This window comes from Anoplopoma fimbria, chromosome 2, assembly GCF_027596085.1.
Source record: "Anoplopoma fimbria isolate UVic2021 breed Golden Eagle Sablefish chromosome 2, Afim_UVic_2022, whole genome shotgun sequence".
Classification (NCBI taxonomy): domain Eukaryota; kingdom Metazoa; phylum Chordata; class Actinopteri; order Perciformes; family Anoplopomatidae; genus Anoplopoma; species Anoplopoma fimbria.
The window spans coordinates 19,930,984-19,958,533 of NC_072450.1; the positions used below are offsets into that span (position 1 = coordinate 19,930,984).

The 27,550-nt window shown below is 40.2% G+C and overlaps 1 protein-coding gene across 6 annotated transcripts in view; it reads right to left on the reverse strand.

The window, feature by feature from the left end:
• sox6 (SRY-box transcription factor 6) overlaps nt 1-21,736 on the reverse strand; it is a 125,617-nt gene extending 103,881 nt beyond the window's left edge. For 4 of the 6 annotated variants that reach the window (XM_054609657.1, XM_054609648.1, XM_054609640.1 and 1 more), the window contains exons 1-2: nt 21,540-21,736; nt 1,882-1,951 (exon numbers count right to left, since the gene is read on the reverse strand). The gene's annotated coding sequence lies outside the window, so the exon portion shown is untranslated. Of the gene's footprint in view, nt 1-1,881; nt 1,952-18,742; nt 18,806-19,765; nt 19,817-21,539 lie in introns of those variants that run through there. The other 2 variants (XM_054609623.1, XM_054609631.1) reach the window with 2 other exon arrangements.
• Between the last annotated feature and the right edge of the window lie 5,814 nt (nt 21,737-27,550).

Consider the following 27,550-nt stretch of genomic DNA (forward strand, 5'->3'; position numbering starts at 1 on the left):
GTATTATCAAGACTTCAGGAGGCAGTTTATTTGCTAACTAAGGAGGGGCAGTTTCATCTGGACCAGCAGGGGGAAGTAGACATAGCTCACAAGTAGATTTTACATTTCCGGTTACATATTTGCAATTTCTGTTTATTTATTGTCAAACAGCGTTGCAAAGTGTTCTATACTGTAGATAGTTTTGATAATAACATTGATGGTTAAACATTAAAAACTATAGGAAACTTTTTTACTGATTTGCACCATGTTAACTGTAAGGCTACTGTACTGCTGATAACTCAATAATCTTTCATTTTGCTTTAATTAAATTGTCAGTTAGTTAAACTAGCTAGTATAAGTTATGGTATTGGGTATCTCAAATGAACAGGAAGGGGAAACTGCAGCAAGTTAATAACTTAAAAGATCAGGTGTATAAGACCTGCTTAAATCAGTGATTGATTCAGTTAGCTAAAATCACACTCACAGAGGATTTGTTGTTGACTTTGCATCAAATTGTGTGTATGTTTTAAACAAAAATTGGCATCTGCTTAATGTGGTACATGTACTGTATTTCAGCTGAGAAGTGTCTCGATATTGTCAATGTGTGCAGTGACGTCTTTTAATGATGTGTGCACAATGCTTCAAAATAACTTTGTCCGATTAATTAGGTTTTCTATTTATGTTTATCTGACTGATGATGACATAGTGAAACTGGTTTACAAGTTCAAGCCATTCACAACGTACTCAACCAAACTTATGTGTAGCAGCAGAGGCAGAAGCTCGCTACTAGACGGGAGACGGTGTGTGGTGTGAAATGGCTTGATTAAACAATAGTAAATGGCCATGAACTTTGAATTCAAAGAGACATTTCCCAGCTGTAATTGAAGAGTTCCTCCTCAATATGACTCCCATGATATGACATTTGGAAGAAAAGAATAATATCAATGAAGTTCCTCACTTTTATTTGCTTAATATCTAAGATACATTTTTATTAGAAAACCTCCACGAGCAGCAGCTGAGCAATAATTGTTTAAGTAACATTTTCATAGATGCAGAGTGCTGGAGTTACACAAAGCTTGCTCTGTGACTCTGACTGAGTTTAACGTAGGTCTGATGCAGCTATGGGGGAAAAGGAGGAGTATGCTCTCATGTAGTACCGACACAATTAGTATATGCAGATCATTTTATTATTATTATTTTCATCTTCAAGTTGTTGAATTCACTTTTTTACGATGAGTCCAAATAAAGTTGCGATTGATTGAAATTTGTTGACAATCATGGATTAACCCATGAATAAAATCAGGGTTTATGTGCAGTTCTGTGATTGCGGAAAGGTTCAAATTATTATTTTTATTTATTATTTGGATAATTTCATGAAATTATCTTAACCTTGTCAGAACAGGAAGTATATTAATAACTTTCAACGTTTCACATTTTTGAGTAGTGTCACCTGTAAACACATTTTCAAAATACTTTTTATTTTCTGTGTATTTTCTCTAGAATAGGAAAGGTTGTTTTTTTCCTTGTAGGGCTCTAATTCTAACCATTAAGAAACATGCCATATTAAATACTAAAACGCCTGATTTTACCTTAAAATTGCAACTCTCAAACAAGTAAGTCGATCATATCACACAAGGACCAATAACATGAGAAACAGAAAAGAGAACAGAAAAGAAAAAAATCCTGAGTTACCACAGCACAATAATGAAGCACAACAAAATGCAAGAAAAATAAGTTGGAGGATCTAATGTCTAAAGGGTTTGTCAGTAACTAATTGTGCATACATTGTGTTGCAATTGTCCACCTCATTTGACGCAGGTGTTCAGTGTGGGTGAAAGACAGCGGGGGTGTATGAGACATGTGGCAAGACAGAAACAGCTGAAGAGGCAAATTGATACTTACAAAAACTGAAAGACTCAATCCCCAGCTTCCAGCGATCACTGGTCGGCTGATTTTGAACTCATGTAAAAACCTGAAATGTAAGCAGAAAGAAAACGAAAAAAGACAGTTTTTATTTGTGTTCTTGTATGCAACATGACATTGTTTTTATTAATAATCCCTGTATAAATGTCTTACATTTGATTAAAATTCTGCATTAAAAAAAACCAATAAGTATGGTTGCTTTCCTTTGATTAAAACCACCAGCAAATTTGGAACACGGTTAAAATCAACAATGGTTATTACATAACTATTTACCGACATTGAAACAAATAGAGACAGAGCAAGAGGAGGAGAATTGAGGCCATAGCGACTGTTGGCTGAGGGTCAGAGTCTCCACAGCTGAGCTAATGTAAAACAGCTTTGTTAGTGTCCGACCTCCAGTCCTCACAGCTGTCATCAATGGGAATCCGTCCTAGACAATGTTTAAAATCTGCTTCTCTGCTACCTCATTAATCTGTCTTCCAGTTGGCGGCTTTCACTAATAAACAGCTTTCATATAAAGCGGTTGTTTTATTTAATTTTGCTTTCTTTCTTCGAGCGCTGCCTGCTAATGATTTATTAAGGGGCCATGCTCTGCTAGTTTCAGCTTGTCTGTTGAAGTGCTGCAACTTAAAGCTTTGAATAGTCGAGAAAGTCCAGCACAGTACAAATGTATACACTCTTAGGCACCAAATACCAACAGAAATAATGACAATAGAGGGATAATCACTCACTGATCAGACCATCTAGCTGCTGTAAGCTCATTCATGTTCATTTTCTCACATTATCTTGTTTTTCACAATACGCCAAGATCTCATTACCAGCTGATATATACAATTAGTCCGCCTCAGCACCGCCAATTAAACAAGGCCAAGGGTTTTTTAAGGTCACGCTTAACTGATCTGTCACTAATTTGCGCTACAGCACCTCAGTCTCCCATCCCCGGGACCAATGAACCACCATCAACAAGATCAGATAAATGCACCAACTACCACTGCATTGTTGTCAGAGCACAGCACGGAGTCTGCTACGTGGGAGGCTGGAGGGCTGACAGAAAGAGCCAGAGAAAGGCAAGAGTTGCAGACAGGTCTGAATGTTGGCGGCCTTGAGGCTGGAGGTGACAATGGGGGAGAGCGGACCCAGGTGACCCCGGCTGAATGGGAAGCTGTTACATGAATAGCGCCTATGAGTTTAAAGTCTTCTATTGCCTCTTAAATGACACTAAACACACACTATGTCACTGTTCTGAACTATGCTCCAGCTGCAACCACCCACTCCTGTACTCACACAAAACACACACACACACGATTATATCAGGAGATATTCAGTCTACGCAACAACCCCTGCCTGCTGGATAAACCACACATTACATGGATGGCAATTCATTAAAACCAGTCTTTGTCAAACATCTGACTATAGACTTAATTCCTTTTATGCCTAAATAAATGAGAGCTCTTATAATTACAGAGAGTAGACATTAACAATCCTTTGAGTCTATAATCTGATGTTAATTGGGAACAATGAGGTAAATAATATATGGGGAAATGTATTTCTTTCTCATTGGTTATTTAAGTTAATTATTTGTCTGAGGGAGAAAAAAAAACAAAGGAATTTATAATTGCAAATAATGAAAGAACCCAAATGATATTATAATGAAGCAAATGTGGTAATCCCTGTGGTGTAATAAGAGTCAGTGTCAACCGGCCTGTTGTAGCTGCATGTAGCAGCTTTTTCTCCTGCTGTGAATTAGACCTACAGCCAGGAAACATAAAACAGGCACTCCCGCATTCCTAATTAGAGGATCTGGGACTTATTAAACACAATTTCAGTGAACCCCAAATTCAAATGTTTCATGAAATATGTTCCATTATTTTATTCTTTTGGACAGAAACCGTAAGGGTGAGATGAAAAGTAAATTTGGCCCCATTAGGCTACAAGTCACACAACAAATACACCGAGAATACTGGAGGTTCAGCTCTCAGATACTGATGGAGCTGACATCAAAGGAGCAGGGACAGAGAGCTCACTGCCACCTGTGGCATTTCTGTCAAAGAGTGTCATACACACACACACACACACACACACACACACACACACACAAGCAATACATGAAAATATAAACATGCACACACACTCGAGTCGCCACAAAAGCTTTCATATGCAGCGAAGCAGAGTCGAAAATTATAGCATAGTTTCCAGTGCTAAAATTTGTCAGGGAATACACACACACACACACACACACACACACACACACACACACACACACACACACACACACACACACACACACACACACACACACACACACACACACACACACACACACACACACACACACACACACACACACACACACACACACACACACACACACACACACACACACTTTTAGTATTTTAACTCAGTGAAAACAAATAACATTTGGCTTGGGCTTGATATAACATTTCAGTGAAACAAAATTGGGGACACTTCTAGGTAAGTAAATTCAGAATTTGTCACAAAAGTTGAAAAGTTCAGACACACACAAATGTATGCTCTTTGTCTAGGCACAACACGATTCAAATTCCACATTGCTACAGTTGCTACAACATAAGTTTCACTTTTTCACCTCCCACGTAGAAACTGCTCATGTATCTTTATATTACACATCAAACACGTTGCATGTCTGCTCCAATTGCCATTTGAGCTAAAGCCTCTTGTACAGTACGTGAAGAAAGCAGTGTTACAGTTACAGCTCAGAAAGATTCCCTTTCAAATCAACTGAGCCTTCAAATTCCAGACATGTGTTCATGTACGGTGTGGGCTATGCTTGATTTAATTTCCCCTGACCCTAACAGAGAGTTGTGTTTTTCAACTATCATGTGACAGTGGCTCAGTATCAATAGACAACATCGCCACAACTGTATACAGCACAGGGGAGACCAACCACTACTTAGCTGTCCTGACCAAACACAAGTTTTATGTTTCACTTACTTTAACTCTGTATTGCATTTAAAGCCCAATATCACAAATCACAAATTTTCCTCAGGGGGCTTTACAGTCTGTGCAGCTTACAACATTATGCTGTGGGACATTTTAGAATTGCATGTATGTTTACGTGCCTGCTGCACATGTGTGTAAATGCACATTTCACCATGAGTATTTTTGTGTGAGGTAGGCAGAAAACTTGTACTGCAACATGTTAAAAAATATATATATTTATAAATATATATATATATATATATATATATACACCCCCAAGCCACCTTTCCAAATCCTCACTCTCTCCTGCGTCCAAACATACTAAAGTAGGAATTCTGCCGAGTTAGTTATTTTGACAATAGAGGTAATCTATGCCATCAGCAGGCTGCTCCCTACCTGGATGCTGTGTGGTTATCTCTGTAGAAGCAGCAGCCACACAGTCAGCCAGGCCGGGGACTGCATGGGGGAGTTTGGGATGCAATGAGGTGAGGCTACAAACAGTGGACCCAGGGGAAATAGGGAAATGGGAGGAAGAGGAGGGAAGTGGGGTGTGCAGTGTGGAGGTGAAGCTCAGATCATTCTGGCACAGAAGTGTCTGATATAGTAATTGAACATGTGTGATTGTCTGTTAAATATCCAGTTCCATAAATTCAATCCTCTCTGCAGTAGCATCATATTTGAAATATAAAAGCACAGTTCCTATACTGTGGACACTTTGGCACAGATCAATGGGCCAAAGTCATTGTTAGCTCATAGATTTATTCACTTCCTACTGTTGAGATAAGCAACAGACAGCTATGGACAAAAAACACAAACAAGAAGTCCAGTGCTGTGTTGTAAGAAAAGCTGTATTTCTACAAGAGATCCACAGTATCATTGAGTTATTTGGAAACAGGTCAATCACGTTCAAACAGCTGTTTCATGCTCCAGCACAACGTGAACTGTCAAGCCTTACAAATCTCTCTTCTCTCCTCTTTTTATCTTTACCCTCTGTCTCTCTCAAACTGCCTTTTCTTCTGTGTCTGACTGATCCTGTCCTGATGCTGAACTAAAGCCGACTGGACACTCACAAAATGTCTAGCACCAACGTGTCAGGAATGACTACCAGAGTGGCACTCCAGTTAAAATATCTTTGTTGGGAGTAAAACAGTGACCGGTATTTTGGAGGAGCTGAAATGCAATAGCGTCAGATAAAGCAGAAAAAAAAAAGATCTGCAGCTATTTTACCCGGAGTTTGTTACAAGCAGTAGCCTGATACAGATACAGTGCTCTGTCTGAACGAGGCTTTCGTGTGCTGCTCTGCACACATACATTATCTGTCATTTCCTCTGCGTCAAATAACAAGAATAAAAGTCTATTTACTGAGCAACTGGGTTAAGGCAGTGTGAGGGGAGAGAAACGACCAGCAGACAGGATGTTTTCCTCCATGGTGGACGGCATTCAGTCCCCAGTGCTCCTAACAGGCGGGCGTGCAACCTATCAATTCTCTTTGATTCCCTCTCACACATTCTTCACTCAAAAGACTGTAAAGACAGAGAACACAGAATAGGCTTGTCTTTTTGCACACTGCTGATACCCCTTTTCTTAACTTCCAAGATATATATACATTCATATATTTGTTTTCTTTCTTCTGTTTTTTTTTTCTCTCTGTGTCTTTCTTATTCAGTGTGGGATTTGTGTAAGTTGGGGGCAAGGGTATGAAAACAAGTCTCTCCCTCTCTCCCAGGTAATGTGTTTATTTTCCTGGACCCATCTTCTAGTTTACTGCGTGGTGGCGTTTCTCCCCTCTTATCGCCTGGCCCTCACGGGGCACTTTAGCCGCTCAAATCCTGTTCACCACATACTGGTTTTAGAATCTGTGAAATGAGTGCTGGAGAAGCGTGGCCACAATGTCTGCCTGTGTTGCTACTGGACTCAAATGGGCTTGGTGCTTTTTTGTCCAGGGAGATGCATAAATGGAAGTTTTTAACACCTCAAAGGAGGCTGGGCCTTTGTGGAGCCACACTAGAGAAGGCTGCCAGTCTCCCGAGGAGGCAGACACACTGAGTGCTGCAGGACAAAGAGCTAGAGGAGCAGAATCAGCAGGGGCATCACTCTGCTTTGGGGCAGCAGGCAGACACACACATGTACACCCACATATAACTGCACTTACATACAGAGCGCACATACGAACACATGCATTCACACATGCACTCACACAGATATATATCAAAGGTTGGAATGGCACGTTCCAACTATATCAAATACCTGTAAACACCAAAACGGTATTTGTCAAATATATCCTAACAGTCGTATTGCTGTATATTTTTCTGAAAAATTAAACAACAGTAAATTCCTTCCGCTTTTACCCATCTGTAACACCTGCACTGTACAGTAAAAAATAAAGCAGACTGCAGCGGTATCCAAAGACGTAATTCATCTGAATAAAACGCTGTGTTCCCACCAGTTAGAATATGACATACAATAGCTAACTGTAAATAGATTCACATGTGATTGTACAAACACACTCAATAAAGATGACAAATACAACCAGCACACAAAACACCGCCGTTTCCTACTTATTGATTTCAGCTCCACTGTTTGAAAATAATTTCCTCATTTCCATCCCAATTTTCCTTATTGAAATTCTTTTTTTATTCCCGAGTACAGACCAACAGCTGGTATTTACAATCAGTCTTTATGCTGTTTAGATGTCTACAATAAGCATTTAGATGCAAATATCTCTGCCTTGCACAAAGGAGTTGCAACTTCTGTCAGAAGCAACATAATCAACCTGCAATTGTCTCCTGGCTCCGAGTGGTTTCCAGTGACAAGGCCTAAGCCGTAAGCATCTGTATTCAAATGATGCCCTATTTCAGGCACGGTTTAGTGTGGATATTTTCCAACAGTACTGCACTGAAAATCAATCACATGGTGAATTAAACCAGAAAGGAAACGACTGATCCATAAATGATCAGGTTACAACAAGGCATTGGTGTCCGCAAATTATTCAGGGTTTTCCTTGTTCGAGCAGAAGCATAGACGCACTGTTTGATAGTGGCCTTTTCCGCCAATGACTTTTATTACTGTCGCACATTTTTTGATTTACAGAGGCGGGCTTAAGTTGGCAAATAATTGTTTTAGCGGCTAGCTCAGCACAATGTAGGCAGACGACTTTAACTAAGGCCACGTGTGAAACCTTTGTTGCATGTAACAAGAAAGTCTTGTGGCAATGGGCTGCATTGTTCTCAGAAAAGGAGGGACTACACTTGAACATTCATATTCTATGTTGGAAAATCACTCCTTATCTTCCATTTATATAACCCAACACTGTTCTCTAAAGTATAGCATCATTTCACTGCATGTTTCTCCGCACACTGCTAAAACTTGATAAATAAAAAGACCAATTGGTAGACCTTCTTCTCTGATGGAATATAAACCAAGTTAATGACAAAAAGGATAACTCCATTTACTTGAGAAAGAAATGACTGAAATCTTGACTTTCAAGATAAGATTTAACAGTCATATAAATAAAAGAAAATAAGCATGCACTGTAGCATATGTGGCCATGGTGTAAATCTGATACAGCTGGTGGCATATGCTTTGGCTCCACAGGCCCCTGTGCAGCCATTTTAACAATTAACATTATAACCTCTGTTTTTTCTTTTTCTTTACAGTTGCAGAGGTCATTTGTCTTTTTTTGAAACCCACAATTAATAGCAGCGTTTGCAAATGCAAATGAGTCCATTTAGGGGGAGGGAAAATGATCAGTTTGAGAATATTTCTGCCTTCTTAATCTTCTTAAGAGGGAAATGATTTAAAAGGAGGACACAAATCTCCAGTGACATGGCAGGAACTGTAGGGCACTTTCCTCTCTCCTTCTCTCTCTCTCTCTCTCTCTCTCTCTCTCTCTCTCTCTCTCTCTTTCTCATCTCACTCATGTCTCCCTCCCGCCCCCATCCCCATTTCTTACTGCTCCTAATTTACCTCTCCCCCCTTGTTGCCCTGTAGGGGTGGAAGGGCCAGGAGTAAGGGACAAGGAGCTGAGAGCACGGCTCCACTTGGCTTGTCCCCCCAGAGGAAACAAATGTAGTGTTTGAGCAACTGATCACTGGTATAATTGAGTTTAACACTCCTTTTCTGGATTAAAAAATAGCCTTTCAAATTTAAGGTCAAATTACCTCTACAGCCAGGCAATAAATAAGTCAAACAAGGTAAGAGGTTCCTGCAGGCATATGTTAGTGGTAAATTTAATCAGCGGAAAAACAGGATGCTCTTCTATTCCATACTGCATTGAACAAAAGCAGCATTGGAGTCCAATTGTACAGGAATCAAAATATATCAGTTATCAATTCATTTTTCTCATAATTTAAACTCATGTGCTACCGAGCATACAGCCTATTTGTAAATAAAAACCCTGTCATTTAACAAATCCAGCCTTAATATAATATCACCAGGCTAACCACAGCAATTGTGCAAAAAAAATCAAATCAGGGGAAAAAGCTTGAGTCTGGATCACATTCTTGGCCATTAGCCTGCACACGTTGTAATGCACATTGCCATCATGTAAAATATCCTACAGGCCCATTGTCCATTGATTGCAGCACAAGGAAAGAAAATGTGCATAAAGTAAGGCTGCAGTCTGGACTGGAGGCACAGAAGGTGGCTGAGCATTGCACAGAACAAGGAAAAGAGAAACAACACTGCTCTACACCCAACTAGCTACAATGTGGCCTTTGTGACATAATGCACTGTGCACTGCAGATTGTGGAAAATAATCCAAAATTGACTGGTTCGCATATCCAGCAATAACAACTGACATCACAACCTGTGCCATATATGCCATGTTTCTGGGCACATTTCACATTTAGTAGAGAACGAGGGGGGTAAGGAAAACATCGTCAAGCAGTTATTATATTCCCATCATGTCCTGGGAGCCCATTACAGCATGGCACAAGCAACGGTAAAACTGAGAAAACTCAGCAGGCTGAGGCTACAGGCGGTGGGCTGGGGATCACTTTGACTCACAGTACAAACCTACTGTGCGCTGTTAACTGCTGGAGAAAGATGCAGTTCAAACAAACACTTTGCACAAACAAACTATGTGTGTTTAAATTCTGATAGGCATAAAGCTTTAGTTTATCCCTTCAAGTGTTTATTTGGCTTCCATGTGCTGCCATTACTGTTAGGCCAGAAGGTGTCTTTGCATAGCCTCTGAAAAAAAAGTGAAGAAGAAAATGAACTAGAAGAGCAGGAGGAAGGGGATGTTTAGTGTGGCTGTCCAGACAACAGTAGCATGAGGTTGGTGTTAACTGTGCTGAAAACACGACAGGTGGCTCACATGAAAGATCACTTTGTTTTCTTCACTTGTCCGACACATGCTTTCCATTATTGTATAAGAAAAACTGACAATGCTCCAAGTCAAAGAGAGAAGGCCCTTCATGGCCACTACACTCACCGCAAACTAGTTTTCAAGAATATCTTACATTACATTTGAGTGCATATTTTGAAGCGGAGTATGCTTTGAAAATTCCATTGGGACACAATTGAATGTAAATAGATTAAATTGCATGTCCAAACATGCAGTAAGTTCTGCAAGGTAAGTATGATCTATGTAATAAAAGAAAAACACTTTTCTGGATTCTTTTTTTTTCTGATTATAACAGACGTAAATTTCAAGTGAATGCGCCCAGCAGACTTTTAAATAAAACTAGCAGACTCCCACAACCTTTAGAAATGTGAGTTAAAATGTATACTGAATAAAACATATTAATAAATGTGCTGAAATTTGGGACTTCCATCCAGAGAAAAAAAAAAATCTACAGCTGTACCATTTCAATTTTTAAAAGGCTAAATACTATTTTCAAAGAACTGCCGTGGGCCGAGTGTGTGTGTGCATGTACATGTTCTTGTGTCAGTACATGTGTGCATGTATGTGACCATATATCCATGTGCGCATGCCTGCTCTCCACAACAGCCCCTTAAACGTGGTTTTGGGCAGACAGTGGACTCACAGTAAAATGTTGAAATTGGAAAAAATATTACCCTTCTTTCTCTTGAATAGCCGAGAGATAAGCGCCCTTTAGCAATGAAGCCAGTGGAGTTTAAGCTTATTATGAATACCTCTCAGAGCGCAGAAGCATGTACTGTAGAAATCAAAGGGAGTAATAGGCAGGTAAGCCTGTGTCATTTTAAGGAGGAAGTCAGTTGTGAAATTGTAAAATTGCAAGGCCCTGCTGACAATCTCCTGCCCTCAGAACACTCCTATGAATGATTTTTAATGGCAGTGGCTATCACATATCTGACAAAGTAAGAAGTTTGTGGGGTAAAAAAAAAAAATCTCTCCATTGATGAAGATTAATAATGATAAGACTATTTATCTCTTTGATTAAAACAGCAGATACTCTGAAGTTCACAAGAATGTGCGATTTTGCGCTCGTGCCCTAAGCTTCCCAAAGTAGACCTGGCTTTGCAGAACATTCCTCATGGTTTCATGTTCAATTGGCTGTGAAAGTCCGCAGTGTTACTCTTAGATGCCAGACAGTAACCATAAAAAAAAAAAAAATCATCTTCATTTCATCTTTTTTTTTATTTAAGTTTTGGATACCATTCATACATGAAGTGAGTACACATATACTCACTAAAAACATCAGCTGTGTAGCGTATTCAATTGTGCCTAATTTTGTAAAATTGTAAAGCTCCTCTGCTGTAGATCTGCTGTAAAGATTATATCAGAACACGAATGCCACGAGGCAGCCCGGACTGTGTAGCACTCGCGTATCCTACAAGGGCACACACAGAAAACAAACAGGCTAATACGTACTGTGCTATTTCTCCTCTGAATATTCATCCATGTTTCCACATCATCTGCAGGTCTCCTAATCATAGTCACTTCCCCTTTAATCACAGAGCCATAATTAGGTCCTAATAAACCATTTTGCCATCCTCTTGGAGCGCCTCTGTGTCACTCACACATCAAACCAAGAAATACTACATTAGGGGGCTGTCAACCTCAAAGGAAAGCTCCTCCAGCAGCAGTGATACAGATACTGCAGGCACACCCTCTTACACTAATTGAAATTATCGAAAGCTCCGCTTACATGTGACACTTGGCCAATGTCTGAAACCATGGCCTGAAGTACAGCAGTCAAAGGCATGACGGTTGTGCCAACACTGAGGCTCTACGGCGTTCTCTGATGTCGGGTAATTGTTTAAACCTGAGTGGATATGGCACAGGGCCTCATGCTGCCTGTTCTGCCAAGAGAAGAAAAAAAAATATCTCGCTAGCACTTTTCTCCTCTATTTCTTCTTCTTCTATTCTAATTCAGTCCAGCATGGGCTTCAGGGAAAGCCTCAACGATTTCCATGTTCATCTTGGAGAACCAGTGTTGGGGATGATGATTACTGACCACAGGTTGATAATGATGACTGTTTAATTAGAAGCCTTTCTTTGGCCTGGCCACAACCCAAACTCCTCCACCCTGCAGATGGTAACCAATAAATTTAGCTTTGCTGAGGATGAGGAGGAACATTGTACCTCCCCAGTTTACCCTCAACCCCACCCCTAACCAAGGACATAAAGCCTTTTTATCCTTGCTAACACACAAAAAAAGCAGCCATAGCCCTGCTGCATGTGCGTATGTACAGGCCAAGTCCAACAGTGTCTTCTACAGTCTATGGTCATTTGCATCTTATTTGCAGATACAAGTACATTTTAAGAAATGTAGGCTGTCAGTTTGAAATGTGTCTCAATTTTAAAAAAAAGAAATCATCTTTTTGGGCAATTTTTCAGTTTTTAATGAACCTATATAATTACCTTACCTACCTTTAATAAAACCTTTACAACGTTGCTGCAAAGAGTTTACGGTCAATGATTCTCATTTGTTTTTGCTACAATATCCCCTCCTTGAATCTAAAGCATAATTACATTTCCTATGGTTATGTTTAGTCAACTCAAAGCACTTGGTTAGAATTAGAGAAACACTGTGGTCATGGTAAGTGCATTATGGTTAAGGTTGGGAAACTAAAAACATTTTGTTAAGGTTGGCACAAACATCATGAGCATGGTAAATGTTTAAAACGTAAACTGTGATGGGATGCAAAACCCCAGTCTCCAGCGTAGAAGCCATGCGCCCGGCCTCCTCCCTGTGACTTTACACTGCGGTATAAGAACGTAACTCTGCGAACAGCGAGCTTTGACAGTGACCGTAAATCGCTGTTGCAAATTAGCTGCATATGAACATAATTGTAGGAGAGAGGGTTTTGAGGTCATTTGTATATATTTGTATGCAGTCTGCAGGGTCATTAATTATGGTCGTATAATATTCCATCTTTTTCTATTCTAAACATTTAAAACTGATTCCACAATGTCATTCCAGTTTACACAGTGTCCTGTAAAGTGGAAAAAGAATGAGTGTTCCTGTTCCTCAGACAGGACAACCCCTCCTCTCATCCTCTGGTCCCCCTCAGTCTAGTCCTCACCAACCTCCTGTCAATCATCCTCCGTCGGACAACCCTCCTCCTAGAGGTCTCTACACCCGTACTGCCTGGCAGAAACAGCACCTGTGTGTGTGTGTGTGTGTGTGTGTGTGTGTGTGTGTGTGTGTGTGTGTGTGTGTGTGTGTGTGTGTGTGTGTGTGTGTGTGTGTGTGTGTGTGTGTGTGTGTGTGTCTATTGTATGTGGGTGGGTGGCGTGTGCCAGAGTGGCTATCCCCTCAGATTGTCGAAGAGGCTCATGGGAAATTTACTGCATGGGCCAAACCACAGCCTTTCTCTATCATTTCAGCAGATTTCTCTTTTTTAGTCCCATTCAAGAAAGTGATTATCACAGACCGTACTTTCTTTGGCTTTATTCTTTGTGCTTCGAGTCAGGCTTCCCTCACTGTAGCTGCACTTTGCTTATAAATGTGCAGTTGAGCCAACCAGGGGTTTCTTAAGTGCAGTTCTAGACTCTGCTAAATGTTTTCATTTACCGTCTTCCACAGCATGTGTGTTAATTTACGGACGCTCCAAGAACGAGCGGATGACCGTTAATTGAAATTTGGTTTTAGCTAAGAGATCATATTTTCCAACATTGGAGTCTTTCTTATGGTTATATTATGGTAAAAGTAGGCAACATGATGGATAAAAGTTGCTCCAGTAATCACCATGCACCAGCACTGGTGAGAGTAGGAAAATGTGCCATTTGGAAACTAATGAAAGGGGAAAAGTTTGACACTGCTCTGCTGCTTCGATGCTCCTACTGCGTATATTTCCACCCAATAAGTACAATAAGTAGTCTCAACCACCTTGAAAACACAAGTTTTACCATCGTGAATTATTCACCATGTGCTGGCCAGGAGAAAAATCTATTTCTTAGACCTAAGGAGACAGAGTTTGATCTACTTACTCATCATCAGACAAGTCTGAGGCAACACGAACACTAACATCATTATTTGTGCAGTGTTTAGTCTCCGAGAGTCTTAGAAAATCTGCTCTTAACCTATCTTTTCACAAACAGGGTCTAAACACCCCCCTTCCTTTACTGAGAGAGAGAGAGGGAGCGAGAGCGAGAGCGAGAGCAAGAATACGAAAGACAGACACAGAGAGAGAGAAGGCTTGTGGTTGGGTCTGCTGAAGCCATTTTCTAATAATGCACATTAAGGGCAAAGTCTTGTAACACATCCAAGTCAGTGTAAAAAGAAATTATTCAGAAAGGAAACAAAAGACCCAGGCAACAAGAGATGCTATGGTTAACTTCATCAAAACTTTAGCCACAAGACCCTTTCCATCTATTCGCCCACCCTCCGTCTTTGTCACTTTGATTTATTTTTGGCATCGTACATTAGCATTTTCCAAAGGAAAAACTGTTGGGAATCTGATTTCGGGCCCAATACGTCCTTTCTTTTCCATAAATTTCTCGCCTGTTTCTAGATGTCACAGTCGCTGCTCCATGATGCAAGTGGTTGATCAGTATTTGTTTCCACCCAAAGAGGGCTGACAGACACTATAGGGAGAGCTTGGAATTCAGCAGCAGCAAAGACAAAGCATGTTTTTGTCATGTAATGACATCAAAAAGCTGAACTGAGCTCCTAATCAACATTTAGAAAATAGTGTGTATATGCAAGATATGCCTTCATAGACCGTTGTCGAGCAAACTGGAGACGTCAAATATCTGGACCAGCATCCCGCATCATGGATCACAGTGCCACAATATGGCAAAACCGCTCATCATGTCCATGTCACTTAAGCGCAAGCAATAGGACACTATACGCCATCATGTGTTCAAATCACATCCCTCAAGAGTGTCCACAAAAATATGCACCAGGAAGAAGCACACGCACACAAATATGCAGACAGAACGTAAATTGCCAATCTGATCTAACAACATTCGTTGTGAGCCAACAAAACAGCTCCTGACCGCAGAGTAAAGAAGCCAGAATAGCTGGCTTAGTCGCAACTATGGAGCATATTTTACATCTCATGTCAGATCAAGCTGGCAGATATCAACCTCAACAACTGGATAATGTCTAATCGTTTAGCTTTTACAGACAGTGGAGACCTGTGTTACACGGATACAAAAATAACTACTGCCTTCAACAGGGTTATTCATAACAAATAGGAAATTCAAATACGGTTTGTGCTCCGGGCTATAATTGTGCTACTTCTCCCTTATGAGGGAATGAGGCATTATTTTACATCAAAATTCTCAGTGTCCCAGCTGCCTGTGTTGGTTCAAGTGATATTTTCACAGAGTCCTTTAACGCTTCCTCCAAGGCAATGGCTTGCCCATGGGAGGACCTGATCCAAGCACAATGTGGGGGGGGTGGGGGTCACAAGAAAAAGGCTTGTTGTGACGCTTTAGTGTGAGAGCAGCGCAAAAGCCCACATTACACTAATCTCTTTTCCCTTGTTCACTCACAAGACACAATCGCAGGTCTTCAGAGCTTCTCCAATTCTAGGAGGACAGAAATCACTCGGGGCAAAAGATCACAGCTTCTTCCTCTTCTTTTCTTTTTTTTTAATAATCCCAGCATTCAGCAGCAAGGTCACTCGCACAAACATTATTGTGTAGACAGTACATCTATCTTAGAAAAGTTGATAGATTGATAAATAAGGATCATTTTAGTTGGTTCGTGTAACTGCAGTCAGTGCAAGCTGTTACCGAGTGAATTTATTTTTTTATTAATGCACGGCTCTCTCAAACTGTAGCTAGCAAATGGTTGCCACAAAAAAAACTGGCTTTTGATTCGGTACCCAAATGTCTGCAAAAGGAACATGGACCAACATGAGTGTTTGTTTAAAATTTAGTTTCAACCACCTGTACTCTTTTCACACAACCTGAGAGCTCCGGCCTTGGTCCATATGCTCTGTGTGTGTGTGTGTGTGTGTGTGTGTGTGTGTGTGTGTGTGTGTGTGTGTGTGTGTGTGTGTGTGTGTGTGTTTGCACTCATGCTTCTATTCCCATGCCTGTGTGAGGGAGAGAGAAAATGTATGTGTGTGTGTGTGTGTGTGTGTGTGTGTGTGTGTGTGTGTGTGTGTGTGTGTGTGTGTGTGTGTGTGTGTGTGTGTGTGTGTGTGTGTAAACACATGTGCAGGGACTCTAAAATCCACCACATTTTAATTACTGCCCGGCTGCACTGTGTGTCTCTTTGATATGGAAATAAAGGCAACCATCTTCACACAGCCACTGTACAAATCTTCGTCTGATTCATAAAAAACAATGAGCCCGACTAATTCCTCCACCTGATTACAGTCTCAGACCTGTGTCACAAACACACGGCCACCAAGGCCCCGCCAATTAATTCTACATATTAATGTGTGATTTAAAAAATAAAAAATAAATCAACAGAGGCTACTTACCATAGCCTAGACTGTTGCATTTGGAAATCAAAGTTAATTATGCACAACTATGCTATGGACTAAAAGAAAATGTCCAATTATTTTGAGAAAAACATTTGCGGTGGTAGAGTGAATGATACAGATCAAAATGGGCCCACTTAGTTTACTTGTGCAATTATGCAGTTGCTGTGAAGATACACATATTTAGATTTTTTTTTTTTCATCTGTAACGCTTTAATGTCAGCAATACTGTTCACTTACAGCAGCCAGAGGGACACAGAGATCTAACAGAGCCGTAAAATCTGCCCCTGCCCTTGCCGATGTTCGGTAAGTGCTGGCGCACATAGGTGCTATTTGTTTCTTTAAAAAATGACATTCAAGTTTAATCTTTCAAATAGATAAACCTGGATAAAATACAAATGCTTGCGATTCTAGTCCCTCTGTCTCCACTTCCTCACAGCTTTTCATGTAAGATGGTGACTCTGTGGAGGTGATGTCCCACTGTCTGCTCCTGATGACTCAGATGGCCACTAATTTCATCGCTATTTTTCTTCTACCAGAAGTGACAATGGTGCAAACTGAGACAAGCCAAAATGTCCTCCTGTACAAACCCACTTTGTCTAAACAGAGCACATCTGCACCGTGCTTTCTTTAAGCCATGTAGCAGCCAAACCCGATCTACTCTCCCAAAAGCACTGTGGCGCACAGAGGAGGCATGCATTCATTATACAGAATGCTGCGCAACGCCTAATCACATGTGTCGCGAGAAGGAAAATGGAGCATCATGACAGAAGTGACATGTTACTAACTTGTCAGAAACTTCTTGTTGAATTACCACAAAAAAAAAAAAGAAATTGCTATGGCATGTTCACATCAGTTTTGATCATTGTTGAAATATTCTACAGCAAATTAGATAACACTTAGAAAGACAGATGTCACAACATGTGCTGCCACATTTATTATCTCCTGCAGTCCTCCACCCTTCTGCTGCCCCCTCCTCTACCTTTACCAGGCCTGCTGTTGTTTACCTCCTCTCAACTTGTTTATCATCAGGTCTCGGTCTCAGCCGCTCTCCCTCCACTACCACGAAGAGAGGGAGACTAGTACCTGTGTACTCCTCAGCACCGACCCCCCCTCTATAGCTTCACTCTCCCTGCCCGCGTCCCAGCAGCGTCCTGTCACTTGGAACAAAAAAGCTGTCTTTCTGTAGAACACAGTATATATGGAAAAATAACATAGTCGTGTAAGGTTTCAGTTATGCGCTCTAAATGACATCTTGACGGGAGAGACAGAGTGGCTTATTGGATTTTGACGTTTCAAATCAAAATCAACAGTAGTGTTTATCCGTGTAAAGAGCGAAGACATTCTGTTGCAAAATATCTGAGAAAGGTAAAATATCAGTCATGAATGCACATATGCCAGGGCGAACAGCGGCTCTCTCTCTCTCACACACACACACACACACACACACACACACACACACACACACACACACACACACACACACACACACACACTATAAAACAATGACAGTTTAATAAGAATTTTAAATATCTAGGTCCAGAGAGACTGGTGCAGCCTCTTCAGAACTTTGCATGAAAAAATCTACAGTGTGACAAATATTATTAATATTATTTGTTCAATCTGAAACTGACAACACATCACTATTATTTACAATCCCATTGCTGAATTATGTCCGCCAAATCATCTTATAATGAGTTGGAAATGGTTGTAATTTCAAAGAACACTGTTACGTGAAGAAAAACCGTTGGAATGAAACCTACAGAAACCAGCACTTTCATTTCACATCACTGGGAGTTACAGTTGTGATAACATTCCCAGTGGTAAACATCTGCTGTTAAATTATCAAATTTACTTTATTTGTAAATAGCATCAAAAATAGCACCAAAAGCCGAATCAATAATCAATAATCAATGGGCACAGACGAAAACAAATACTAAAGCAATATAAGATAATGCACCTTTCTTTCTGAATCTCTCCCTTTCCCTCCCCTCTTTCTCTTCTGACTTTTCTCAGATCCCACTAATTGCTGGCACAAGAGCTCAGTTTAAGCAAATCCTACCGTTAGATGACGTGGCACTCAGTCCAAACAAATTTTAAGATGGGCTCATCCACAGCGTTTGTCTTCCTCTCAATAAAACAAATATTAAAGAAAGGCTCTAATCGCAATGTATGATGATGATGAAAAAAAAAAAAAAAAAAAAAAAAGATTCACAGCAGCAACGTTGCTCTTGCAACACGGGAGACATTGGACTTGGACAGAGTGCAGGATGTGTTTAGACAAGTGAGCCAGGTGGCTTCTCCCTTCATGCCAAATGAGAGTCCTCGAAATCTTTCAACTTGCTCAACGAGCGTGAGTCTATATCTTATGCTGACTCCAGGTTGGTAAAATGCTGCTTTTCTCAGTCGTGCAAAAAAAAGCTCAAGATCCACCCGCAGATTAGTCCTTGGACACACAGAGAATGTGCAAGGACAGTCAGTATGAAATATAATAAATATGATATTATTGCCCTGCGGTTGTGTTAAGTATCACATACCAACAAATTGACAAGTCTTTAGTTTTTTTGTTTTTTTTAAATAATGTTTCAATCAACGACAATTATTGCGAAATAAAAGCACATCGTTCACCGGCAACATTGATTAAAGAGCCGGGAATATTTGCCTAAATTATAGTAACACTTAACATTTCTCAAACTATTAAACTGCACATTTAAGTTGTGTGTAACAACTGAGAACAAGTGGAGAAAAGAAGAAGAAGAAGAAGAAGAAGAAGAAGAAGAAGAAGAAGAAGAAGAAGAAGAAGAAGATTAATGGAGATGCCGCTATAGTTTCTCGGCGCAAAATTAAGTGAGGTGTGTTAAATAAGAGCAAGTGCGGTTGTTTGGCATCACAGGGCTTTAATGCCGCTTTTCTCTTCTCGCTCTTTCACTGAGCGACACGTTGAGCTGCACAAGCCGTCAGAGACAAACTCTTCTGGAGACACAGCCGAGTGTCCCTGTATAGCAATCAGGACAATGTGCTGAATGGACAGTCTAATTATAAATGTGCCATTTAGGCTCGCGTTTGGTCTCCAGGAGCGCCTTACCTTATGAGGGAACCTGCGTCCACAGCTAAAGAAAGAGCAACTGTTGGGAAACTTTACTGCGACGACACGGGGAATTACCCGAGAATGTGTTTTTGTTTAAGCAAGTTTTTTTTTTTAGGAGAGATCGTTTTCATTAATTAGCCACAGGTGAGTTATTTGTGTGGTCACAAAACCGCACGTGCTCTGTCTGTGTGTTTTTTTTTTTTTAATAAATAGAAGAAAGACACGACAGCACATTTCAATTAAAGAAAGTTTCCAGTGTTGGCATAGCTGATTCTCTTGCGAGGAAAATGTTATCAAAAGTAACGCAGCCGTTGCGGAAGGCTCGTCTTTGCGCACCGGGAGTGCGTTTCATTTTTGGGGAAAACATCTTAAAATGAGGGGCCATCTCCATCACCGAAACCTCACTCAGTCTTACATTTAAGATAAACCTGGAAAATTATTTATTCATTTTGTGCAACGTGAATATTTCCTAATGGATAATATATATTTTTTTAAAAAAAAGTGATTTACCAACACTAAAAAATAAAACAAAGTTTATATTAGGCTCTAAAAATATCTCTAATATTGTTTCTATTTAAAGGCCAGATGATTAATGACAGGAATTGTCTTAAATCTAAATATCTTAAATACGTCTGAATGTAAGATTAAAAAAAAAAAAAAAAAAAAAAATCCTTGTTAAGTATATTTTCACTTTTTTCACAAGGAAAGCAGTTTGTTCAGTCCGGGAGCGCCGAGCGTCCGAGACTTAAAAGGAAACGTGTCTGTTCAAGTGCATCTTCTCTAAATGGACAAGCCTTGCGATTGTTGAATTTAATTTATGACTGATGCATTCTTTAGAGGTCAATTCCCCTGACCTCCCGAGAAAGTTAGGGAAGAACAAATTCCCAGGCTACAAAAGGAGGCCAGAAACTGGGCTCTCTGTCATAAAAGAAAAAGACAAAAATAAAAAAAAAAGGAGCAACAGAATAGAGCCACATAATGTGTAAAGAAAGGTATAATGAGCCATGAGCGACAGCTTCAAATAAACTTGTCCACCTCGCATGAGAGAGGGAGCCTAAACGTCGCTGTCAACGAAGAGTACCGCTGTGTGGACAGAAGAGAAACTGCCACCAGCGGAGGAAAGTTACGGGACATGTAAACACAAACACTAAAGCTCTTGTCAACCTTTTAAATATCCCCTCAGTTCAATCAGAATGGCCTCTTGTTTAGTTTAACACGTTATCGGTGACCGCGGTCCCGGTCGGTCGTACCGCTCCGGTTCACACCGAGCAGCCTGCTGCTGCCGTGTCCGCTCGCACGGCTTCGCGCTGCTGGAAATAAACAAAGAGACAACAAAATCAAGGTGATTTCAGACCTTCAGAGGGGGTTTGGTGGGAGTTCTCTCACAGTTCAGCTTTTTTTTTTGGACGAAGTTAGATGTTGATGTGAACGCGGATCCACCGGAGCTCCGGCATCGCTGCTCTCTGTAGTACTGCGCTTGTTTTGGTGAACGCGACTCATCAAACAACCGCTGTTACAATACTTGAAAGTTTGACAGTCACCCTCCCCGTTACACAATGTGCCAGCCCGTGTAAGCATGTCACTTAAGTCACTTTCTAAAAATAATAATAATAATAATCTTTTACAGCGAAACGCGCGCTCAGAGCAGTTCACTGACACGCGCGCTCGACTTTTAGGAATCAGCAATAAAACCCACATGGTGGACAAACTACAACTATCAGGACAGAGTAGAGCGCGTTGGTTGGAAAGTACAGCAAAACGTGTTGTTTACCTTGAAGACCTGAGCCGTGGAGAAGATGTGTGTGCGTCCTCCCCCGTACGTAAACACCAGGAGACTGCTCTCCACCGGAGAGAGTGACCGAGCTGAGCTATCTGTTGAGCGGAAACTTCGGTCTGCTCACCCGGGGCCGTGTGAGGGGATCCCGCTCACTCTCCGGGAAGTTCAGCTGTCCGAAACTACAAGTACCTTTTGTTGTTCGCCTATCTGTTCTTTATCTCCTCTCTCTCTCTCTCTCTCTCTCTCTATCTCTCTCTCTCTCTCTCTATCTATCTATCTACCTCTCTCTCTCTCTCTCTCGCTCACACTCAGACAAGAGAAGACGATGGGTAGAGCTGCTGTCAATCTTGGCAATCAATGCGAGCAGCCATGTCGCAAGTATTCAAAGCATTTCCCGTCGTGCAACATCAGAAAGTGAGTGGCCAGGGCATTGATCTGAGGAAGGCAAAGAGGCAGGACTCCCCCCCCCTCCTCCTCCTCCTCCTCCTCCTCCCCCCAGACAAGAGAGAGAGAGAGAGAGAGAGAGAGAGAGAGAGATTTGTGGCGAAATGAAAGTGGAGACAGGGAGGATGGTTGTAACTGCCCGTAGTTTAGTCAGTTTAATGCTCTTATTTAAATGAATGAACATCTCTTACAGGTGCGGCGACAGCTAAATTAAGGATGTCATCTCCCCCCTCCAGAGATGCTGAACCCTCTCTTCAAGTGGCACAGTAACACTTTGTATAAGAGGACAAATAACGCACTGACCTCTCCAACTTCAGTAAAAGTGTTTAAAAAAATGAGCCTTTATTTTGAGATGATATAGTTTTAGCTGACATGAGTTGATGAGAGCTTTTAAGACAGTTAGATGAGTCAAGGGGCTCGTGTAGACTCGTGTGATGACAGGCGTATATTTACAGAAATTAAATCAGCACCCAAGATATACATACAATTGTTATCTCTGATGACTTTTTTATATGACCGTTTAAGAATCAACACATTTTGATTTACACACTACTCCCTGGTTCTCTACAGATATTTGTACATTTCATGGACTTTATGTATCTCAGCTTTTCTATAATTTAAAATTATTATTTTTTTGCAGATTGTCCTATAAAAAAGTACGTCCAACATACACGGCATGTAGAGCGTTTTTAAAGATTTGTTTTAATGCCGCTTAATTATCATGGGATAAATCATAAGATAAAATGAATTATCACATTCCAAAAATGAAAGAAAAAAATCTAAAACAATCCTCATGAAGGGGTCAGTTTTGAGAAGCATACATTTAAGAATAATAGACAGGTTTTTTTTTAGAATAAAAATGAAATGAATAGTGTGTTTAGAAATATAAGTTATGTGAGTAAATTGCACAAGTGAAAACGTTATTTTCCACATCACATTTAACTTTAACTTTCCTGAACTGATACATTGTATTTCTTCTTTTTTTTGTAGGCGGTTTTAACAAAGTATATATAACTGAAATAACCAATGTGTTGCATTAGAACGTCAATGCATACTCAGTTTATAATTTGTTCGACCGATTACATTAATTTCCATCAATCCTGCATTGTGTTTTAAAACAGATCCGTTTGACATCTCAAATTAAAGCAAAGGTTGACCCGGGATCACTCGCCGAAACAGAGGCTTTTACGATGAGACACTTATCTGTACTGAATGAGCATGTGTTTGGGATTATCAGCCGAGTTTTGGAGGAGGCCCCAACATGTCAAACACACAAAATAAACTACGATATGAACGTTCAGAAATCTGAGAATAGTCAGAATAGAAAGACAGGAGACAGAGACAGCTGACGGAAAAAGTTGTAATCTAGAAATCAGCAGCAGCATTTTATGAAAATGGGGAAGAAGAAGAAAAAAAAAGCCCAATACACATTACAACACTCACTTTAACTCCCCTATTCAGCATGACCTAAGAGTCACAACATCACACTATTAGGCATCACATATTAGAAATAAGAAAGTTACTTACAAAGAGAGGGTACAGCAGGAGGAAATTCTGATTGTTAACTGCAGAGTCACATAGAGCTACAAGAGGGAGGAGAAGCAGAGAAAGAGAGAGGGAGTGAGTGACAGAGAGAGAAGGAGAGAGAGAGAGAGAGAGAGAGAGAGAGAGAGAGAGAGAGAGAGAGAGAATTGGCCACACAACTCATCCACAACACCGTATCAGCTCAGACTCTCGTGCGCCTCACTTTCCCTCTTTTCTTTTTTTTTTTTTTTTTTGTTCAAGGGGAAATAAAACGCACCACATCTCCATAAAGGAGCATCACACAATGTTCAATACGTCTCAATTCATTTTCCTTTTAGCTGTAAGTTTTAACTCCCCCTTATTTTTCTCTGCAGTGTGTGTGTGTGTGTGTGTGTGTGTGTGTGTGTGTGTGTGTGTGTGTGTGTGTGTGTGTGTGTGAGAGAGTGTGTGTGTGTACATGTCCCTGCTGTAATTTGCTTGAGGGGAAAAAATGAGAAAGCAAGAAAAGAAAAGACATAAAGACCTACCTTTCAGAAATAAACTTTTCCTGCAGTTCTGCGGACACTTTGAACAATGTAAAACCCTTGTCTCCTATTTTAACAACAAACCAACGCAAACACAGTGAAACACCTTAAGCGTGGTTCAATTATAAATAGTCCTGCAAGAGTCTAACCTTTTTCATTTTTCAGATCCATGCATGATGATTCATATCTGCTCTGTGTGTCGTCTCCTCAGAAGCGGACTTACCGCGACTGAAACGCGTGTTTTACGTGTCTCATACGCCACCTTTTGGCCACTGAAGGAAACACCTGCAGAAATCCTTAAGCCTGCATCAATCAGATGACTGTATTAAAGATAAAAACCAGAAGATTTGGACCTCAACACTCAGCCTATTACAAAGGCTCATTGCAAAGAGGGCATCTTAGCAGTGAAATCATTTCCTCTTAATACTTGAGCAGTATACTTTGGGACTGCATTGCTGCTTTGAAGTTATTTGCATTAGTGAAAAAATTAGGCAAAAATACATGACTCATTGTATTTGCCTATTGTGGGTTTTACCACCAGGCTTATATTGAAACATGATTACTTATGGGTGCAGCTGAGCAGGTGCCAGTTGGCGCCAGATAGTTCTCAAAACACAAATATAGACTACTATTTCTATAGAGGTGACTGTAATGGCTTCCTCTTTATAGCTCAGATGGTAAGAGTGCATGACGCCTGCATGGAGAGCAGAAGACAGTGCAACTTGTTGGGGGGTAAGGCAGACACATTTGCATACCCTGTGAGTCTTTGATGCATCTTGAAATTCAAGTCTAGCCCATAAATATTTGAAAAGGAGAGTGCATAAAAATCAACATTTTTGTTACATTAAATTAACATGTGTTCTTCTCCTGTTCTGCATGGTTAATTAGAGAACACCATTCAGTCAGTGAGTGAGGATGGAAGGGTGGGGGGTGTGGGGTGTGTGTGTGTGTGTGTGTGTGTGTGTGGGGGGGGGGGGGGTGATGCTGCTCTGATTACAGTGCAGCCAGAGCAGGTTTCAAAGGTGTGCAGCTGATTCATGCTTAGAAGTACAGTGATTTGTATTCTTAATGAGGATTCACATTACCTACATGATAAAAGAAGACAATTATAAAAGTAAACCTTTGAGCATGTGACTACAGCAATGAAGCCTAACATGCATCAGGACACATCTATTTACATTTATAAACTATTAATAGATGTTTATTACACACCATAACACATTATTAAGTGTTTACTGATGTCTTTGATCATCTCAATTTAATTGTATTTCCTAAAATCACAAATTTGCCTCAGAGAAAGTAACATTTACAACAATTATCTGAACAACATACGACATCCTCTGTACAGGTACTGGTGTATAATCAGATAATATATGTTTAATAACGTAGTTTAACTTTGTTGTAGTCGAATACTGGATAATCATGTCTTCACTAGTTTTAAATACATTTATAAACAGTTGTAAAGCTGCTGTACATGTGAACAGTTCAACACACTCTAAAATTGTTAGGGGCCAGTGTATAAATATCTATTTATTAGCCTGTATCATTTTTAACTCCAACCCTAACATATAAAGGATTGACATTTGTGCATAATCCCATAACAAAATATTTATAATTAAACCAGGCATATCTTTAATTCATATATTCATATATTCTTAACCAGCATGTGTAGCTATGTATCCTGACTTAGAAAATGTCCTGATGAGCAGACACACCTCTGTGTTTCACTTGTATTACGTTATAAACATGTTTACAAGCATTATATTATTGACAGGTGATGGAATAGCAGCAGAATTTAGCTCAAGAGGCGATCAGGCCTCTGGGGAGAAGAACATTTTGGCAGCTCTGCTCATTAATGACACAGAAGAGGGATTTGGAAATACAGACATCTATGTTTCCAACGTGTTGATTCTAAATACAAATAAAGGCTACGTTGATCCTGCTTTGTAAACGGTCGCCTAGCTCATGGTTAAAGTACTGTCTTGTATTTTTGTTGGGTGCTCTATAAAAAGTGTAAATGTGCAACATACTGTAAGGAGATCCTGAATGACAAGAAATGACACAACCCTGAATAAACGTCTGAACATCCTGACCTGCCATCAGTGAGACGACTCTTGCCAACGGTCACAACCGCTGACACGAACCAACACGACTTAGTCATTATTGAATGCCAAATATATGCAATTAACTCTGACACTATTTGCATACATGCATATCGCCTCTCTCCCAATTGGACTTGCAAAGTGGGACGCTCTGTTCTCATTAGTTGACCCAAATCTCTTACTTGTAACTCTGGATTTCATCAAAGTTTAGTCAGGATCTAATATTTCCTTTCAAGTTAACAGAGAACCACTGATTAATCATGTTGAAATAAGGAGTGCAACATGCCAATTCTAATTATATACTTATCAGGGACACCATCATACAGCCTGTGCCAGCAGTACTACAAATATCAACTCTGTAGTACCCATGAATACACTCTTATTCAATGATTAAATGGTACTGTATATGTGATGTAGTTCTAAATACATTACCTGCTCTGTGTTTTTTAAGGCCCAATCAAGAATGTAGTAAGGTGAAAACTTCCTCTTCTTCTTCAGCAATTGACAGACAGGTACACTTGTTCTGCAGCTACAACCATGGTACTTCATCAAAATGCATCTAAAACTTTGGTCAATCGGTTAGGTTACAATGTATCAATTTATTACTGATATATCTAAAAGAAAATAGACCGATGCATCGTCTTATTTGTGCACTGTAGATCCATTGATACATGCGTAGCGTTTTCGTTTAGATCAGTGTGTATGTGTGCACGGAGCTGCACGGAGCTGCTAGATTAAAGAGGAGGCCCTGGGGCATTTGGTTCATTTACAAAGCAATTGCTTTTATGTACAAAAAGCCCAATTCACTGTAGGTATTGTAAAAGCCTTCCGTTTAAGGGACATTAGATTAATTCATTGTTTAATGTAACACAGCACTTTCTTAACACACGCTTAATCATTCATATTGAAGGAATTGTGTTCTCTTAGTGTTTAATATATCAAGCAGGTAAACGTAATGTTTAATATTTAATATTTTCACATTTGTATCATATCCTGAACGATAGTGCAATATTAAAACCTTTGAAATCAAAGATTACACAAAGGCATTGTCTTAGCTATTGTAAATGGTTGGGTCAATGTGGTGCACCATAACTGTAATTCAGCCTTCTCTCTATTCTTTTTATAGCATGCATGCACGTTCGGAAGAATATTCAGTGATTCCTAACTCTTCAATTATTCAACAAATCACCATTCCATTTCTTACATATTAAAAAATGTACCGTATGTGGAGCTTGGAAATGATAAAACAGCATAAAATACTATTTTGAAATCAAAGCACCTATTGCATCGGCCTCCTTGGTTTTGTATTTGTACAATTGGACTACGATCTGGATCCCCACAGTGCACAAAGGAGGTGCTGGCTGTGTTTCCACTGTAATCTAATCCTCAGACATTCACGGCGAGTAACAAT